Genomic DNA, 22,049 nt, shown 5'->3' on the forward strand with positions numbered 1-22,049 from the left:
TAACACTAGCTTCGTTCTTCTGGAACAGAGAAAATATTGTCTGGCTTCTGAAGAGATAGTGCCTAAAGATTTCGCTTGTAGTATTTTCCCATAAAGAGAAGTCCTACCAACCACGTAATGTCTTTCTGGTTACTATATCATAGTTTCTATAAAAATGCAGAGCGATCTAAGGTCAGGTTTGTGATGATAGTTTCGGAATAGTTCTTTCAGTAGCTACGAAAATGAAGTCCTAGCTAATTTAGACGCTGTTGATCAGTGATCATCCAGTTATCTATTGTCAGGCTTCTGAAGATAGTGCGTAAAAGATTCGCTTTTAGTTATTCCTTATAAAAGGAAGTCCCACAATTCACGCAATGTCTATCTGGTTACTACATCAAAGTTTTATAACTAATTATTGTTTTCTATAATAGATGCTGAGAGATCTAAGGTAGGGTTTGTGATGATAGTTTCGAAAAAGTTCCGAAATGCGGTTGCAAAAAGTATCTGATTCCAAACTAATTCTTACGTGTCCTAATCGGCCTATTGCAACGCAATCTATAAATAGAATACCACACAGACTTTAAAAGACGGAGTAGTTCACATCCTCAGATCCGCATTCTTCATCTCCTTATCTCAAAGTAAGTAGATCGATGCCTAAACCTACTCCAATTGCGTTTAATCAAACCAGTGAGTTGCGTTGCTCAAAATGGGATTGCACTTTGGATTCGTGGAAAGTGAACTAATTTCCTCTGGATATGGATTCTACAGAATAATTTGGTCTCAGAGATCAGATACGTTTATAATTTTTTCTTGGATTCTCTTTCTACTTGCCGAGAAGTAATTACACTCTTATACATAGATCCGAATTACTTCAGAGTTTAATGTGTGTTTTTTAGTAGTTGAGCAATTTCTTCGATGGTGGATATTCTACAATAATTATTTTTTGTTTGTGTGTGTTACGGCCTGTGATCAGAGATACAAGACGAAAAGGCTCAATTTGGCGGCGGCTGGCCGCCGTTAATATATTTCAAACCGCGCCGCCGCCATCTTCCTTCGGCTCAAAAGCTAAGCCGGCTTAAACGTAGCCGCTGATAAAGATTGGAATCACACATGTATTTCGGAAAATAAATTCACTAATTTGAACGGAGTTGCCACTATTTTAAATTATAATTGCAAATTGAAAAGTGTTGCCACACAATATTGTGCTAATATTAATATTGTGAAAACTACTATAAATGTTAATTTTTCTGCTGAAAAAAACTTATATAGAGACAGGTTTCTATATAACAGACTATTATACAGAGATTTTTCAATATAATAAACGCTTATAAGGCCAATTTCTGAAGAAAAGTTTAAATTGAGCCGCCTCCGCTGACCTAAAATGATTGTACCGCCGATCATTTTACATCGGCTTGTATATCTGTGATCTTGTCCCGAATACGTTAGAATGCGCTGAATCATATTATTTTCTTGAAGTCGTGGTTCTGATCACTACAACTAAAAAATCTTCGTTACAACTTTTCTTAACCCCACTGTTTCGAGAAGATGATGTTGTTGATGATTCATTTTAAAATATTTTGAATAATTTATCTTATGGAATTGCATGTTCATTCGTTTGTTTTTCTTTTTCTGTTCATATTCTACTCTTAGAGTTGCATTTGTAGATGCCTCATGTGTGCTTTTTACATGTTTCATTTTTGAATTGTTGTTTTTTTTTTTCTTCTCAACTTCTTTTTTGTCGTATAAACGAACGAGTAGTAATGTAAAGAAGATTTTATCCGTTTAGGTGGCATGGCCAAAACATATTACGTGAATATCTACCTCTATGTATGCATAAGTACGTACTAGTGTAAATGTAGCTGTATGGTGGCGTTCATCTTTTCATAAGTTAAATGAGCTCATTATAAGAAATGTGCTGGCAGCCAAATGGGGAAATGCTTACCGAATACGACGAGTATAAACGCGCGAGTATTTTCATTTATTTATTTTTTTTTTTCAAGATTTCTTTCCCGATTTTTTATGATTTCATTTCATCATTTTGTATGATGACTATTTGGTGTGCATATTCATGTGCATCGCATTCTTAATGACGCAAAGATCAGTTTTTTTTTTGTGTTTGTGTTTCTTTTTTAGCATTTATTTAGTGGCATTGTTTATTACTTAAGATTTTTTATTTATTTATTTTTTTTAATTTTCTATGTTTGATTATATTCAATTTTGCAACAGCAATTATTTAATCATGTATTTTTATTATTTATTTGCTTTATAGTTAAATTACAATGACGAATTCATTGTTATAGTGGGTAAATTGTTAAATTACTAAAATAACAGAGAATTTAAATTTTCTGAAAAATTCTATAGAAAACATTTCTTGAAAATTCTATTACTATCGGTTTTATAAAGAAAACTTTACTATGTTATAGTTTCCCTTAGATCTCTTTTCTATAGATAAGAAGATTATCAGTTTTCTTACAAAATCTTTAATATGATCAGTTTTCTAAAAAGTCAACAACGTCCAGTTATTTTTTAAGAAAACTCTAATGTGACATTTTTTCTATGTGAAACGATCAGTTTTCTAAAAAAAAAAACTCTTACTGAAGTGGGGTATCTATGTGAAACTATCAGTTTTCTAAACTTTAATACGATCAGTTTTCTAAATATTCTATTGCGTTCCGTTTTCTAAAGAAAACTCTACTGTAACAAGTTATGTCTGTGAATCTATCTGATTTTTTAAAGGAAACTCTGCTACGATCAGTTTTCTAAAAGTTCTACCACGATCAATTTTCTATAAAAACTCAATTATAACAAGTTTCCTATTTGAAATTAGTTGATTTCTGAAAAATCTTAACAACGATAAGTTTGTTTTTAAGAAAACTACTGAGGCATGCGTTCTAGGTGAAACTATCAGTTTTCTAAAGAAAACTCCTCTATAATCAGTTTTCTGAAATCTCTTACGATCGAGTGTCTAAAAATTCTATTCAGTTTTCTAAAGGAAAACTCTGCTGTTACAAGTTCTATATATGCGAAATTATCTATTTTGTAAATAAAACTCTGTTACGGTCAGTTTTTAAAAACTCTTTTCAGGTCTCTAAAGGAAAACTCTGCTGTTACAAGTTCTATATATGCGAAATTATCTGTTTTGTAAAGAAAACTCTGTTACGATCAGTTTTCTCTGTCTTTGATCAGTTTTCTAAAAACTCAAAGACGATCAGTTTTTTTAAGAAAATTCAACTGTGACATGTTTTCTATAGGAAACGATCAGTTTTCTAAAGAAAATCTACTGAAACAAGTTTTCTATTTGAAACTATCTGTTTTCTAAATCAACCTCTACAACTATTAGTTTTCTGAAGTCTAATGCGATCAGTTATACAAAACTCTATTGTGTTCAGTTGTCTAAAAAAAACTCTACTGTAACAAATTGTGTAAGAAAACTCTGTTACGATCAGTTTTCTAAAAGCTCTACATCGATCAGTTTTCCGAAATCTAGTGCGATCAATTATTTAAACACTCTATTGTGATCAGTTTTCTGAAGTAAAACTCTACTGTAACAAGTTTTCTATGTAAACTTATCAGTTTTATAAAAAAAAAAACTCTGCTACGATCAATTTTCTAAAAGCTCTACTAGAAAAGTTCTCTACGGAAAATTTTTTTATAACAAGCTTACTGTTTGAAACTACCAGTTTTGTAAAAAAAAACTTTAATATGATAAGTTTTCTAAACAAAGATCAGTTTTATTTAAGAAAACTTTACTGTGACATATTTTCTATGGGAAACTATAAGTTTTTCAAAGAAAACTCTACTACAAGCAGTTTCCTGAAGTCTAGTACGATAAGTTATCTAAAAAATCTGTGATTAGTTTTCTAAAAAACAAACTTTACTTTAAGAAGTTTCATATGTGAAGCTATCAGTCATATAAAGAAAACTCTGTTACGATTAGTTTTCTAAAAACTCTACTATAATCAGTTTTCTAGAGAAAACTTTGCTATGACTTGTTTTATATTTAAACGACCAAAAAAGTCTACTCTAACTATCAGTGACCCACAGAAATCTCTCCTACGATAAGTTTTCAGAAGAAATGTCTATTACGATCAGTTTTTTATACTTTTATTGATTTCAGATTATTTATCAAAAGAGAACTCTACTACGATCAGTTTTCTAAAAAAATCTACTGCGTTGAGTTTTCACACATAAAATACTACTGATATGTATTCTATGTGATGCGATCAGTTTTCTAAAGAAACCGACTATGATAAGTGTTCTATGTAAAGCTATTCGTTTTCTACTTCCCTACAATCAGTGTTCTTAAGAGAACTCACCTACGATCAGGTTTTTAAAGAACACTACTACGATCCGTTTTCTAAAATAAACGATCGTATTGTATTTAACCCAGTTTTCTAATGAAAATTAAACTGTGACAAGTGCTCTCTGTAAAACGATCTATGACAAGTTTTCTATGACAATCTCTACTAAAATTATTATTACGATAAGTTTTCTTTAAAACGCTTACTTTTTACAAAAATTCTACTACGATCAATCTTCAACGATTTGCTTTTTAGCAGTTATTCTGCTCTGTTCTCACTATGATCGGAAAATTTATTACGATCAGTTATTTTTCAAAATCTCCACTACGTTGAGTTTTATATAGAAGACCCACATAGAAATTATGCCTAGACTCCCCTATTTTCCACGCAATTTCATTTAACAAACTTTAAGTGATAAGTTTTTGTGATTTGCCAAAAGTTTTCAAAAAAGTCATAAATATCACAATTGAGTAATAAACTGAATATAAAATAAAATATATACAAAAGTCAAGAAGTTTCCCTTCACACACACACACACACGAACACAACAGACAATTTAGAACACATTTTCTTACATGATTTTGTGATTCAATTGCTCTGTAATGATTTATTATTAAATAATTTCTTTGTAGACATTTGTAAAAACTTCTTTAATAAACTTTAGAGAACAACGAACCACCAACCAACCATCCAAGTTAGTCAAGCAACCAACCAACCATTCATTCAACAAATAAATAAAAATTTTATAAACCCATACTATAACAAACCCACAAATTTTTTTTATTTTAATAAAATACAGTTCATATATGAGTATCCGCCGCACTCGTATGTGCAACATGCCACATAAAATTCTACAAATGTGCAAAGTATGTTTGTATGTGATATTTTTTGTTACTTTATCACATAACCTGACATTTCCCATGATTTTTACGTGCTCTTCTTTCTCTTATTTAAGTTTTCTTTTTATTTACTACTTTATTATTATTTTTATTTATATTTTTATTATCATCAAGTAGTAATATAGTTGTAGTACTCGTACGTATACTTATAGTGCTTTAGATATGACGTCTGTAGCAGTGTTGCAAATAAAACGATACAATTCTTAATTGTTTGAATACTTTTTGACTTTCAACAGTTTCTTTCATCAGTTTTGTTATAAAACTGTAATATTGCAAAGAAAAAAGTACTACGATCAGTTTCCTATAGAAAATACTGGAGCAGTTTTCTATTAGTTACTTTATTACTATCAGTTTTCTATAGAGGCCTTTAACGATCATTCTACTCTTAGAAATTCGTCTACGATCAGTTACCCATCAAGCACTCTACTACGATCAGTTTTCTATAGAAAACTCTCCTACATTTAATTACTATAAAAAATTTTGGTAAGATCAATCTAATGAAAACTCTACTGCGATCAGTTTTAATTTAAACGCGATCATTTCTTTTGAAAATTTTAACTTTTTTAATAGAAAACTTTTCAAAATCTACTTTACGATTGAAAATCATTAAATGATCTGTTTTCTTTCGCAGTTTTATATTAACAACTCAACTACGATCAGCTTTCTATAGAAACCTTTACAACGATCAATTGTCATAGGAATCTCTTTTACGATCAGATTTGTAATGACTACTTTGCCTCGTTTAGTTTCTGATAGAAAATATTACCGTTTTCTAATAGCAGTTTTTGTTAAATTCCCACTTTGATTAGTTTTATCTAGAAGTCTTTAACGATCCATCTTGTATCAGAAAATTTCCCACGATCATGAAGTGTACTACGATCAGCTTTCTATATACAATTTCTAACAGTTACTTTTAAAAAACTCTACAACGATCAGTTTAAACTCTAATAAGATTAGTTTCTACAGAAAACTCTTCTCTATTGAAAATTCTTCAGCTATTACTTTTCTATAAGAAATTCTCGTATGATCAGTTTCTTTATAAAACTCTGCTACGATCATTTATTATAAAAAACTTTACTATGATCATTTTTTTTAAGAAATTATAGTGTTCACTTTTTTTGCAAAAAAATACGATCAGCTTTAATTGTACCACGAATAGTTGTCTATAGAAAACTGTACTATGATCATTCACTCTATAGAAAAGTCTGAAGCGATCAGTCTTCTATTGGTAGTTCATCAGTGAACTGTATTTTATAATCAGACCATGTTGGAAACTTTACTACGATCAGTTATACTTGATATTCTATTACAATCAATTTTGTATACAAAAAAGCTACTACGATCAGTTTTTTTTTTTAAGAAATTTGTCGATTAAAATGTACTTATTCTGCTTTGAATCTCATACTATTTTAATCTTTAATTTTCAGACCTTTAAAGTCAGTTTGTATGCTGAAAAGTCTGAATATTTACATATGTATATGCTCCTTTATTTACATTCATATTCATTAATGGGTAATGTGTATGTATGTATATCTTGTCTTCCTGTGCATGTAATATAAAATTTACTACTATTTTTACAACTACAACAATCTCATGCATATGAATGAGTGTCTCATAGAAAGTAAGACAAACCTCATCGCATCATCATACAGTTATACGGCTTAGTAACACGAAAAACTTACACGTGAAGTGGGGTGTGTGGTTGTATACTTTTTAAGGGGCGAGTAAAGTGACAAATAAATTAAAGTTTACTTTGGGAAATTTTAAATTTATGTATTAGTGTAAATTTATTAAAGTTTATTAGTTGTAATTGGGATGGGAAAAAAAGATGTATTACATGTTCGGTTTACAAAATCTTCAAATGAGATATTTCATTTCTTTGAAATAGTTTTTTATCGGAGTTATCTACAGCTTAAGATCGTTCCCACGATAATCGTGATAATCGCACCGGAACGACTCAGAGTACAAGGAACAACGACCAAGGATTGTCAATCCAGCCAAACCGACTTTACACTTGGCGCTGCTAGAACAACAACAAGATCAGATAAATTAGTCTCCTAATGATCACTAGTTTGTTTTATGCTATGAATGAAGATGTTAAATCCATCGTTTTGCTATTTAAGTGAGTTTTCTGAAGTCTCTTGAAAAGCTTCTATGTCCTGATCCTTAAATATTGCTATTAAAGTTAAACACGATCGAAAGGGCGAGAGATGTAACATTACTCTACTAGTAATAGTTAGACGTATGTCAGATGGACAAAATATGTAATATTTACTAGGGAAGATGTTAAGACCAAGAAGAATCGGTACATCAACTTCTATATAATTTTTCTGTATATAAGCTATTAACCTTACAATCCTCTTGAGTTAATGTCTGACAGTCTTCAGAACCTCTCTCAACACTGAGATTATCTTATGAACGTCCTAAACATACTGTATATCTATCAAAGTATGTTGAAGTTCTTTAGATGAACAACTGCCTTGACGGCCTATTTCGCGGTGTTCTTTTTTAACCACTGGAAGAGCTTTGCACCGACTCACAACTGTGTATCTTATACGCCGGTGGAAATTTACGTATATGGATGTTCCGGTCTAGAATTCGTGCACTTTTTCCAATGTGCTATGTTAAGCAAGTTTTAAAGTAAACTTCAACACACTCAACCATTAAGGAAAATCGCTGATATGGCAGTGATGACCTTACTCCACACTCCGTTTTGCCAAACCTCAGTTCAGCACATCTCCATCACTCCATTCGACTAACCTCAGATACAACTCGATTACCTCAAACAAAAGCTCATATACCCAATATTTGCATTATCAGCTCAAATCCAACATTTTTTTAATCCACTATCATGCTCTGTAGTTTTTACCGCTCCTCAATCTAAGAGCGATAACAGAATTTTTACATGAAAATTATATTTAACCGTGTATCAACCGTTAAACCAATCACCCCCTTCCTCAACCAACTGACCAGCCAGGATAGAGTGCTGCGGGCAACTAGCTGCTCGTAGTACCAGTTTATGTGGTGCACTGGTTAACCCCCATGTCAAATCATCCAAGGACTAGCCATGCAGTAAAATATAAACTTCAGCTTATAGTCCCAGCAGACTAGAGGTATTGGTAGCACCTTTTTACCCCGGTATTGCAATACACCAAGATGCGAATGGTACATTAGAGAAACATGCCCCGGGGGGATGTACAACTCTCAACATTCAACTCATCACCCAGACCTTTTAACTCATTCTAAACATTCTTTTGAGTCGAAAACAGCATCTGTACAAGTCTTCTCCTGATTTGAGACCATACCTATAGTATGGTCTACATCACCTGATGGTCACTGACTCCCGTTTCCTCCAGTTTCAAGTCCCTTTTCTATACAAAATCACATCTAGATTAAGATAGAGAGTTATCTCCAAACTGATTTGGCTACCATGTCTATATTCTTCCCTATCGCCAATAGAAGTGAAATTTTAGAAGAGAACTTGTTGTGAACAATTCATTCATATTAGTTGATTTTGTATGGAACAGCTGTTCAATGTTTACAAAATTCCATCAACAAATTTCACAACAGGGAAGTTTTTTAGTGAAAAATAGTTAGCGAACGAAAGAAGTGAAAAGGGAACATATTTCATGCGAAATGATGATTGGCGATAGGGGTGATTAACTTTCCCTAACGCTATGAGCATTAACCATAATGCTAAGACATGCCTTTGCATGAATAAACATTTCCCTTTATAAAGTGATTGACGTTTTCATTGTGATTGCTAATCTAGTAATCAAATTAATTGTATTTGTGAATGAAATTCTGCAAGCTAAATGGTATGACTAAACACCCGGTATTTAAGTTATTTTTTTAATGAATGAATAAGTTTCACCTTAGGTTCTCTTTATCTCTCTTTCTTTTGTGATTATTCACCATAGTTTACAATTTTATTATTAAGTTTAGTGGATTTTAAGTGAATGTTTAATTTGAAAGAAAAGAAAAAACAACAAAATGTAAACAAAACAATAAGAGAAAGAGAGAATCTGCCTCTCTTTTTACATTATTGTGAATGGATAAAAGAGCTGACAGTTTGTTGGTTGAGTTTAATTTTTGTTTTGTTTATTTTGCTGCTACTGTTTATGTATGTAGCTGTGTGTGTGATTGAGTGTCTGTCAGTTCGTCATTGCTGCTGCTGCCTTCTCTACCCACTGACACTTTACATAGAAATTTTGTGTTTGAAATCGTGTGTGTGTGTTTTGGTGTTTTTTAGGGTTGCATTGCATTTATATTTTAATGTCACGTTTCAGTTCATAAATGAGCTTTGAGTTTAACGTACGCGTTACGGAATTACGTCAAAATATCTCGTTCGTTACTCGCGTTGTTTATCGAGTGTGTGCGTGTGTGTAATTAAGATTTACGCGTTTTTAATACGGGGCTGCATATGTTTGTTTTAAATTAACCAAAAATACAATACAAATAATTTACGCATCATTGTGCTAAATATAAACAAGCTACCGGTTTAATTATACAATTTCCTTCTCTAAAATTTGAAAATAAATTATAGAGTAAAAAAATAAACATTAACTCGTCGTTAAAATAATTTAAAGTAAATTTTTATTTCATTAGTTTTGTATGAGAAACTATTGAACATAAAAATAAACAAAAATAATAATAATACTCTTTTCGGGGTGAGACGTGTTTAGTGTTATAAAAAAAACTAGTGTTTTTTTGTTTCTTAATGAGGTGTGAGTAGTTTTTATAATTAAAAAAATATATAATAATTTTTCTGATAAAAAGCTGGATTTCTTTAAAAAAAAAAAAACAAAATATTCAAATTTAAAAAAAGTTTATTTAAAGTTAATAAAATATTAAATAATGTTTTTTTTTATGAAAAGAAAAATTATAAAAAAATTTTGTTTATTTCTCTCAATTTAATATTCTTTGTGTTTATTTGAAAAGAAGAAAAAAATAAACGCGTTTTTTTTTGAGTTCAGGGTCGTTTGTTTATTATTAAAACAACTTAAAGCTAAAAAAAATCTACTCTATATAATTTTTTTTCATAAGAGTTTTGCAGAAAAATTTATAAAAAAAAACACAAACCAACAACAAACCAAATAACAAACACTTTAGTAAAACTGTGTAATAATAATTTAGGTGGGTGTTTTTTAGAAGACAAATAGTTGAAAAAAAAAATCCAGCTTAAAGCTGAAAATGTGACGTAAATTGTGTAAAATAATTTTTTGTTCCGGCTTGATGCAAAAGGAAGAAAAATGTAAAAAAATCTAACAAAAAAGAAGTAAAAACAAATGTGTGTCATAAGATTCCCCGGGGGAATTTTTGAAACTTTGTTCTCTTACTTCAATTAAATGTTTAGATAATTGTGTTTGTTTTGTAATATAAGACGAAAGTTAAAAGTTTTGAAAATTTTAAAATTTATTTGAAAAGTAACAATAAATTTTATTTATTTTGTTAAAATTTTGTTTGCAACTAAAGTCAAAAGATGTTCTCATTCTCTTTCGTTTCTATTTTGTTCTTTAGAGCTCTCTCTCTCTCTCTGCAGGATTTCATATTGCAAAAATGTATGATCAACTTAGTGATTTTCTTATGAAGTTTTTAACTTTTATTTGTGAAGTTTTGCATATTGCTGATTGATTTGGTTTAAATATTGTTAATGTTAAACCTATAGTTTTTTCCAACTCTGACAACTCCCAACTAACGTTTTTAAATCAATGATCTTTGTATCATTTTGCTCATAATGGATACTATCATCCCTATCGCCAATCATCATATCACGTTTTTCCTTTACTAACTTTTCTGTCGTGAAAAAATTCCCCATGTTGTGAAATTTGTTGATGGAATTTTGTAAACATTGAACAGCTGTTCCATACAAAAACAACTATTGTGAATGAATTGTTCAAAACAAGTTCATGAAAGCCAACGCTACAGTTTTTTTACTCCAAAACTATTTCACCTTTTAATATCTAGTCCAATTCGAAAGTTTTAGTTTACATTGGTGCCTTTCTCGATTTCACATTGAAATATTATTTAAACTATAACCTTCTTTAACGCTTTAACGAGTATATCTTAGTTTCCTTTGGTGTCTTTCATTAAAATATTCTATAAACTTGAACCTTTTTACCGCTTTAACGAGTAGTTGAATATCTTGGATCCAAGTTTACCACAATTGGGTTTTGATATACCTTCCAACTAGAACTCGCTAAGAAAAATGTCAGTTTCTATCTCATTATACATGTCAACAAAATTGAAGAAAAAAATCGAAAAACTAAACCAAGTTATAAACCTTTTAAGGATGGAACAGAGCTGAATACGAATCTGAAGATATTTTGAAAAGGGAGGCAGATATGTCAGATGATAAGTCTTTATTTTAAAATTTACAGAATAGACTTTCAGATGGCATACAATAGATTTTATAAATTAAGTTGTCGAGACGCTGTTGTAACGCTTCAAAATGGGATTTTCTTTTTCAAATTTCGAAACATGATATCTCAAATCCCAGATTTAAGGGGGAATATTTCAGAAAATGTCAGATTCGGATTAATCGCAGCGCAATCTTTTGCTTTCGGGTTAAAAATTATTCTTCTGTGATATTTAAGGAGTTTTATTTGTTTTAAGATCTAACGAATATTTCCGTAAATACTATCTATTCATACACTATCATTTTGAGCATTTATAAAGCCCGAGTCATAACAGAACATCTCAAAATTTAAGAAGAAAAAAAGATTACCAAACCAATTTCTCAAGAAGTTATAAAGCATGATTTTTCCGATAAATTGTTCAAAGAGCTAGACTAGCATATAGTGAGACTTAACTGAAAAGAAAATGCATATCGCCAAACATCATTTCACGTGAAATATGTTCACTTTTTACTTTTGTCGTGAAAAAATTCCCCTGTTGTGAAATTTGTTGATAGAATCTTGTAAACATTGAACAGCTGTTCCATACAAAATCAACTACTGTAAATGAATTGGTGATAGCATAGTTCACGATAGCAATTTTCCTTCGAGAGAAATGAAAACTTCAAGGGAACAACATTTTCACTTCTTTCAACGATAGGGGTAAATATTTGACATTGGCTGGTGAAAAAAAAAAGTTTTAAAACTTTCTTCCTTCAAAAGTTATCATAAGACCAATAACATGTAGGCACCCAAGATAACCTCCAAACGATTTATACTGTTGTGTTCTTTGGATTTTTTTTTGGTTTTCAATCTAGAGACAGAAGTTTGTTGGAACTACATTATTAATATTGAGGACTACAAAGGAACGAAACTTTTATTATCAACTTTTAAACTGTACAGTAACCACCATTGAAATGGAGTTTTGACATTGACAACACTGTTATTTCTGTCATTCCTTTAGATTCTCTTTATATCTAACATCCCTTTAACAAATGCTCTCTCTCCATCTCTTTCCTGCAAAATCCTTTACAATTTATATATTCTCTCTCTATAACACTCTCTTAAACAAAATTCCTATGAGAAAATCTAATTCCTTCTCTGTAAATAGCTCCAAAAACAGACAATATATCTGGACAGACATTTAGACAGAGCATATCCTTAGCCTAGCTACATGATGTTATTGTGGTTGCCATTTCACATTGTTTTTGTGTGTCATGGTATATAAATGAGAATGTGTTGTTGTTGCTGCTGTTTTCCTTTTCTGCAATAGTTTGCAGCCACAGCAGCAGCAGTTGATAAAAGCAGTAAAAGGAGAGGTGGTGTAAAGGGATTTCAATTCAATGGCTGTGGTTGTGTTTTTTTCTTTCCTTTTTTCTTTTCAACTGTGTTCACTACCATGTATTAGCAGCAGCAGCAGTTGTTGTTATGTTTTTTGCTCTGTTTTCCTTTACATAGTACATTGTCGTATAACGGTATTGTAGTAGTATCAATGTTTAGCTATCTTGTTGACCTCATTTTGTGACGGTATCTCGACGCATCCAGTCTTGTTAAAACGGCAAAATATTCGTCTTTTTCACAACATTTTTGTGTTGTTTGATAGAAAAATTTGTGAAAAAATAATAGAAAAACTAACAAATTCCTTTACTTGAATAATAAAAGAAGAAACTACAACGGGGTTTTATTTTCTATCAATAGTTTTTTCTTTTCGAAGTGAGTGTGTATGAGTTTCTTTTTTAAATAATATATATAAAAAAAACAAGTGTTATAGTCTAGTATTCCAATTTACCCGGTCAATTATAGTATTTCTTTTGAATGTGATTGTATAAAGGATTTGTTTTTTTACTCCAACTCTCGTTTTTATGTGTGTGTGTATGTGTGTGTGTGTATGTGTGAAACATTGTGAAAATCTTTTTATTGGCACAAGGTGAAAATTGTAAGCAGAAAAATTAAATAAAAAAATGGAAAATTTTATTGCGAGCAAAAAAATGTTTGTGCGAAAAGTGAAACAGTTTTTTTTACGGAAATTTAAAGCAATTCAAACTTAAAGTGTTAAATAAGAAATGTTAAGGAAGACATTTTAGAAACCAAAAAAATGCTGTTAATTTTTTTTAAATCCTTGTTTAAATCCTTCCTTAAATCCTTGTATTTTAGTAAAGAAAATTATCTCTAGCTATTGCCAGTTGGTTTTTTAAGCGCTATGAATGTTTACTAGATAAAAAATGCAATTTCTGAAAAGAAAACCTTAAAAAATATATTTTATATTCATAAAAATTTCTTTATTTATTTGATCATTAAGAAATAAAACAATAATTTTTGTATCTGTTTAATTGTTTGAATTTGCAGAAAAAATTTTAAATTAAAAAAACCCAATTGTTTATGTTAAAAAATGTCTTTAATCTTATTGTTGTAGAAAAATTTTGAATTTATAAACAATTTAAATGGATACATTTGTTTAAATTACATTAAATATTTTAACTTTTAATTGAGGTGTGTTAAAAGTTTTTAATTAAAATTTTAAATTAAAAAATATTTAGTGTTTTCTTAAAGAAATTCGATTAACAATTAACTTGGTCTCAAAGACTTGTCAGAGATCTCTTGATGAATTTACAATGTGGGTTATATTGTCGAAACATTTTTAGTCTTTTCTTTAATAAGGAGCAGTAAGTTAATTGTCAAATTAACAATCGATGTCGTATCGATGTAGCGTTGTATGTCATAAACATTTTTCAAATACCATTTTTTGAAATAAAAACAAGTCAGATATAAAAAAATACAACATACTACGATACAACCATACAACACCGATTATGAATTGGACAAATATGTGTATTTGGTTTAGGATTAAATTTTTTTCAATGATTATCTTAATGACGTTAATATTAAGGAACCAGTAGCATTTAATCTTTCGAAAATTGCACTAAATTAATACCGGGTGGTGAGAACAATTCGTCACCTAAGTCTTAGCACTTCGGCCAATAACATTTACTATGAAAGTTAAGGCTCTCAACTAAAGCATAATAAGAACAAAATGCCTGATCATTGCATTTCATTTAATGTTATTAACATATACTTCGAGAATCAAGGCTCTCAACTTAAACGTAATAAAGATGGAATATTTTGTAATTGCATTTAGTTTCAGAACCAATTCAGACGATACTTTGTTGAATTTCTATATATTTTATGTTTTTTAAGTCTTGGTAATTTGGTCATTAATATTTGCCTAAATAGACTAGACTCTCAACTCGAACTTGATAAGAATAGAATATCTTGCAATTGCATTTAGTTCCAGAATCAACTTCAAACGACACTTTGTTGAGAATAGTGCTTTATTTTAGTCTTGGAACATGAGTCATTAATATCTTAACTCGAACGTTTTAAGGATAGAATACCTTGTCAATGCATTTAGTTTCGGCAGCAAGACTGACGATACAATGTGCTATTTAAGTCACTGTAATTCGGCCCTTTATATTTATGAAGACAGTCAAATCTCTCAACTCGAATGTTATAAGGAATGTCCTGTTATTGCATTAAGTTCTAGAATCAACTCTGACGATATTTTGTCGATAATAATACATTATTTATGTCTCGGACATTAACATTGACATAGATAGTCGAGGCACTACACATTTGAAAGCAAAGAGTATGGAATGTCCTGTCATTGCATTTAAGTAGTTCCAGTTTCAACTCAGATGACACTTTGTAAAGTCTCTCAACTCGAACAGACAATCGAGGCACTTAACTCGAACGCGCAGAGGATGAAATGTCTTGTCATTGCATTTTAGTAGTTCCGGAACCAATTCGGAAGACATTTTGTTGAGAATAATGCTTCATTTAAATCTCGGAAATTCAATAATATTTAAGAAGATAGTCAAGGCTCTCAACTCAAACGTTATAAGAACGGAATGTTATGTCATTGCATTTAGTTTCTGAACCAACTCAGACGTTTCAAATTTCCCCACATCGCTTAAACATAACTTTTAAAAGGGCCAATTACCTTCTCAATTAAATTCACTCATAGTCCTATCTAAGAAGACACTTTGTCGAAATGACATGGTTTCCTGGATATGACGGCTAATCGGGAAATGTGTTTAAAACATAAAATAACGATAAAATTTTAAACCAGAGACCCATGTCGAAATTATATGGGATACATTACTAGTACTGGGATATATAAATGCAATCGAACCCTGGAACCTAAACTCAATATAATGGTTTTCGCTTTTAAGAGAGAGACTTTTTAGCTGTAAAATAAACTTAAATGAGTTGTAATAACTTTTAATATAGTTTTTACAGATTTCAAACTAAGGTCTTCAAATTATGTCATTGAAATGTTGTTTTAATTTATCTTGAAAATGTGTCCTTAAGGTATAAGAGTTCTTGTTCCTAACATCTTCAGTTTTTTCTTCTAAATGACATTCTTATATCCAAGAAAGAAATTTAAAAAATCCAGTCGCATGACTACATGACCGATCTTTGATTCTTGGTTTCTTGTATAACTTTGAAGTTTTAGAAAACTGCAGTTAAGCTTAGTGATAAAAACATTTCTTGGATTTTTATAGGAATGTTATTTCCGAAATAACATCACTTCCAAGATACTAAGATTTAACTTGGGCGAATGTCTGACAGTGAAAAGAAAGTTCATCAGAGTTACACTGTCCTCTTCACAAGCTCTACATTTGTCTGAGTGTTGAAATTTTCTTCATATTTACGAAAATTTCATACTAAATACAAAATAACTATTGAAACCATTAACTAATATTACGAAAACATTTGGTATTGACTTGAAAATGTATCCTCAGGTTTAGGAGTTCTTGTTCCTAACATTTTTGGTTTTTCTTCTAGATGACATTTTTATATCGAAAGAAGAAATTTAAAAAACTCCAATCGCATGACTACATGACAGATCTTTGATTCCTGGTTTCTTATATTTGTATAACTATGAAGCTTTATAAAACTGCAGTAAAGCTTTAGAGATCAAAACTTTTATAGAATTTTTATAGCATTATTTGGGAAACCATTACGTGGGTACATAGTCAGGAATGTTGTTTCCGGAATAACATCATTTCCATGATACTAACATCCAACTTTGACGAATGCCTGACAGAGATAAAGAAAGTGCTTAAGGGTTTCACTATCCTCTTCACATGCTCTACATTCGTCTGAATGTAGAAATTTTCTTCATATTTAGGAAAATTTCATACGAAAATACGAAATATCTGTTGAAACCTTCTAAAATACTTAACCTTTTAAATTGTTTTTCTTAATAGCTTTCAAAGTGTAATAATTTCTCTATAGTATAAACTTTAAAAATTTAAATTCTTCAATCCTTAAGTCGAATTTGACATCTTTGTCTATAACGATGTTGGCTCATATCAAATTAAATCATAATACAATAAATGACTTAATTTATTCCTTTTGGTCTTAAAGAAGAAAAAAGTCACTGAACTTCCACAATACATCAGCATCTCAACTTCTATTGTTTAACCCTTTATTTTATCACACTTTTCTGTTATTTTTCACAAAAAATCCAATTGAATTTATTTTGCAAACAAACAAAAGATTATTAAAATTAATATTTTGCCAAACTATTTGTTTATAAAAATATTTTTTTTGCATAAATTGTATAAACCACTTTGATTTTTCTGGTTGTTTTTTAATAATTTGCATAATTTTATTAAAAATATACAGTTTTACTATATGTTTGGCATTTTAAATAATATTTAGTCTAGTCGGTGCAAAATTCATATTTGTACTTGATTTCCTTTTGTAGTTGTTGCTGTTGATGTTGTTGTATTGTCTCATCTGGAAAAGAAATTGTATGTACTTTGTTCTAGACATCTTGTGATCATTGAATAACGAATATATTATTTAATAATTTTTATGTAAATTATTATTTATACATAGATTGAAAAGCGTTGTGTTATAAAGACAGGGTTTGAAAAGAATGATTTCTAAGAAATTATTTTGTTTAGAGTTTGTTTTAAAGTTTCTGATCTTGATAAGAATTAGATGTTTAAATGTATTTGGTTGTATATGTAAACAATTTTATGTTTCTATTGGAAGATCAAGACTTTAAAGCACTTTTCGTTCTATGTTTTAAACTTTAGAGGTCTGCCCACCCAAAAAAAGGCGTGTCCCACAAATTTTTTTTTTATCATTTTACTATCAATAAAGGCAAAAACCGGTTTAAGCCGATTCTTCCTATGCAGAGGAAAAAAATGGGTTTAAAATTTTACACATCGGTTATCAAATTGGCACCAATGTGTTTAAAATTGTTCAATAACATCCGTTGTCAAAGTATAAGCGAATAGTTCTCCAATTAATGTTAAATAATAAAAAATACACGCCGTTATTAAATCAACAAAAAAAAACTAATGCGTTGCCAAATTGACAACGCTGTGTTGTCAAACAGAACGTTGCTTTGTAGAAGTGTCATCTTTGTACCGAAATGACATTAAGCGTAATATAAATGTCAAAAATGTGTGGTTACAATTACAACGATGCGTTGTCGAAATTACAACAGTAGTTGTTAAAATAGTAACTGGATGTTTTAAAACTTTAGAGGACTGGTCACCCAAAAATCTTCCTTTCCTGGTATCAAATTGACACCAAAGTGTTTACAATTGTGTTGGCAAAATGACAGCACTATATTGCCAAACAGAAAGTTGCGTTGTAGAACTGACAACGATTCGTTGTTGATGTTACAATGATACATTGTCGAAATGACACAAATTGTAAACCAAACGACAACAATGTGTTGTTATAACGACAATGATGTGTTGTCAAAATTACAACGATAGTACATTCGCTACATTTCTACCGGTTTTTTCCTCTGTGTACCTTTTAATAGAAATATTTTCTTCATTTCTTTCTGAAAAAACTTCTCCATAAGTGTGAATTCCTTAAAACCACTGCCATAAACAACTAATATCTTTAAAATTGAATTTATTTAAACAAGTGTTACGAACATAAAATAAAAATTAAAGAGAACGAGAGAAAAAACTTCTCAAACGAATTTAAAAGCGTGAAATTGAATTTAATAAATCAAATAGAAATTTATTGTAGAGCAAATTGTCAAAGATATTTTACAAAAAAAAAGCGAAAAAATGTGTTTGTGATTGAAATACTATACTTCAACAAAGAATAGAATAACAAAAAAAAACATAAATTTTTAACGAAAAAAAAAAACAAGTTTAAAAAGACAACCAACAAAAAAGAAAGATAAAACAACAGGCAAATTAAATTATATTAATTTATATTTTTCTTTCACTTTAACAGCATTTTTTAAGCATAAAATTTGCAGAAAAAAATAAAAAAAAAACCCTAAAAGAAATAAAACTAAAAATCAATAAAATAACAACATAAACAAAATAAATAAAACATAAATAACAATAAAATATAAAAAAACGCATAAAAAAGCCAACGAAAATTGTTTTTTAATATGTCTCTGTGTGTTTGTTGTATATAAAGTGCAAAATCAACAACAACAACAACAATTCCGCAATTGAGACTACTACAACAAAAATTGAGTGTCCTCCGTGTGACAGTGCGTATGTGTGAGTTTGTTAACATAGAAAAGTCAAAAAACGCCATAAAGTATACTATAGAAAATACATCCTAACTAATACTTACACACATACACCAACACACGAGTTAGAACATTGCTTTTGACCTCGTTATTTTGTCGTCAAATTTAACTGTTTTTTTTTTCTTCTTTTTTTTCTATTCAAAGAAGAACAAGCAAGCTCAACTCTAAACAACAACCACAATACAGAAAGTAACAAAAACAACAACTAGATATAACGTAATATTAGACGTAACAACAATGAGAAACAAAAAATACAACAAACGCAATATTATCTTCTGAAATGTTTTAACATCCTTACTAAAACAACAGCAATAACTGAGTAAAACTTTGACTACAACAACATTTTCTGAGTTTTCCTGTAGTCTGGTCCAGGGTTGGTAAACTCAGTATTGTTATATTCTTTTATATATTATACTTTTACTTAATGGTCCTTACACTAATCAGTAGACTACTCCAAAGACTCGATGGTCTGGAGTATTAGCTAAACCATCTTTAGAGAAGTCAATGGTCGATAGTCCTGGGCCTAGACTAGTCCCTACACTAATCAATCAATTGATCTATATAACATTAGACTACGGTATAAACTAGTCAATAGACAAGTAAATGTAATTAAGAGATCAGTCCATAGTCCTCATCTAGTCCATGTACTAGTAAAAAGACTTGTTTTATAGAATAATCAACACTATCCCCCTATCTACTATCCCATATTCAGTAGACTGGTACATATTCTATTCAATAGTGTGTTCAATACTTTGCTCCATAGACTAATCTGTATACTAGTTCATAGATTCATCCATAGACCGGTCGATTAACCAGTCTATTGACCAGGTAAGAAACTAGGGGATAGACTGGCCTATGGACTAATAGACTTGTTAATAAATGAGTAAATAGCATAGTCCATAGATTAGGCTATCTACTAGTCTATGGCTAGCCCATACACTAGAAGTTAGTTAATAAACTGGTCCATAAACTAGTTAAAAAACTGGTCAAGTCATTAGTCAGTAAACTAGCCAATAGACAGGTCTGTGACCAGTCTATAAATTTGTCAATAGACTCGTTAATAGACTAGTTCATAACCTAGTTCATAGACCAGTTCATAGACTAGTTAATAGACTAGTTAATAGACTAGTTCATAGACCAGTTCATAGACTAGTTCATAGACCGGTTCATAGACTAGTTAATAGACTAGTTCATAAATTAGTTCATAGACTAGTTAATAGACTAGTTCATAGACTAGTTCATAGCCTAGTCAGTAGACTAGTTCAGTGACTAGTCAATAGACTATCTCAAAGAATAGAAAAGTTTATAGACTAGTCTCTAGACTAGTTCAAACACTACTTCACTGACTAGTTCATAGACTAGTCAATAGACTATTTCACAGGCTAGTCAATAGACTAATTCATAGACTAGTCAGTAGGCTAGTTCCTAGGCTAGTTCCTAGACTAAGCAATAGGCTAGTTGATGACTAGTCAGTTAACTGGGCCATAAAGTAGTCAGTCGATTAGTCCATAGACTAGTGCATAGACTAGTCAATATAGAACAACATAGACTAGTCAATAGACTGGTGCAAGACTAGCAAATTCAATAGTTCATAGACTGCTCTTTAAACTAGTTCAAAGACAAGTTGAATAGTCCATAAAATAGTTCAGAGACTAGTCCACAGTCTTTTTAATTTACCATACCTGTTCCCGACGGTCTTGCACTCAGAAAATATTGTTGTGTAATAAAAAAAATTGTGTTACTTTTTTTAAGCACCCAAAGCTATTCTTATAGTTGTTGTTTCAAGATTGTCTGTCTGTCTTACTGTTTGTCTATTCCTGTTTCCTTAATGTTTACAGAGAGAGAACAATTTAGAAATTTGTATGTAAAACAAATATTTTATCTCTTTGTCATTGCTGTTGTTTGTGCACTAAACAAAGAATTTTCTTCTATATTTATTTTGTTTTTAAACTGCCAGACTCCTTGTTCTAGTTGTTCTTTTATTTTCCGACTTTCTATACAGTTACTTATTCATTGAGAGCTTTTGAAGAAAAAAAGAATTAAAAAACGCGTAAACAATTGACTTTAAATTTTGTAACATTAATATCCTTTAACATAACAACAACAAATAACAACTTGTTTACATTAAAATTTTTTTTTAACTTGTCTTTTTGCAGAAAATCTCTAGTGTTAATAAATTGTTTTAAAAAAGATAAAAATAAATTAAAACAAAAAGTGTTTAACTATTAAAATCAAATAAAGAAAAATTAAAAGTTAAAATCTTAAAGCTTTCTTAAATTTTGTTGCTTAACTTTGTTAAGATACCACTATCAAAATTGCTGAGTTCATAAGTTTGAATCATATCGGTGGTACTAATTTTAGTACCACAAACAACGGCTCCATATTGGCTACCACAAACGTTAAAACCAACAACAATAATATAGGTAATTTAATGCTTTTTGAAATATATTTTTAATTTTAAGCAATGGCTAAGTTTAGTTAATAAGTTTAATTTATGTTTATAATTTAAGAAGTGTTTATGAAAAGTGATAAAAAATTTGAATACTTATGTGTTTAATTTTAAATTATGCTAAAACCATTTCATTCATAGACCATCACTTGCTAAGTTCAATGATCTTGTAAATTTTTGGGTTCCAGAAAACATTATCTAGCGTTTGTACTTAATATAACGAAAGTTCTTGTGAATCTTTCTATCTGAATAATGAATAATTTTTGAATATACACTTGACTTTGAATATACACTATGTATATTCAAATACTTTGAATATACACTATGTAATAGACTATTGACTAGACTATAGACTAGACTATAGACTAGACTATAGACTAGACTATAGACTAGACTATAGACTAGACTATAGACTAGACTATAGACTAGACTATA

General features: G+C 30.1%; 1 protein-coding gene across 3 annotated transcripts in view; it reads left to right on the forward strand.

Moving 5' to 3' along the window:
* Positions 1 to 22,049, forward strand: part of LOC111686924 (cyclin-dependent kinase 14) — a 273,114-nt gene that overhangs the window by 93,101 nt on the left and 157,964 nt on the right. The window contains exon 1 of one of the 3 annotated variants that reach the window (XM_046950950.1): positions 21,322 to 21,588. The exons of the other annotated variants lie outside the window; for them this stretch is intronic. The gene's annotated coding sequence lies outside the window, so the exon portion shown is untranslated. Of the gene's footprint in view, positions 1 to 21,321; positions 21,589 to 22,049 lie in introns of those variants that run through there. 3 annotated transcript variants of the gene reach the window in all.

This window comes from Lucilia cuprina, chromosome 5 (assembly GCF_022045245.1).
Source record: "Lucilia cuprina isolate Lc7/37 chromosome 5, ASM2204524v1, whole genome shotgun sequence".
NCBI lineage: Eukaryota > Metazoa > Arthropoda > Insecta > Diptera > Calliphoridae > Lucilia > Lucilia cuprina.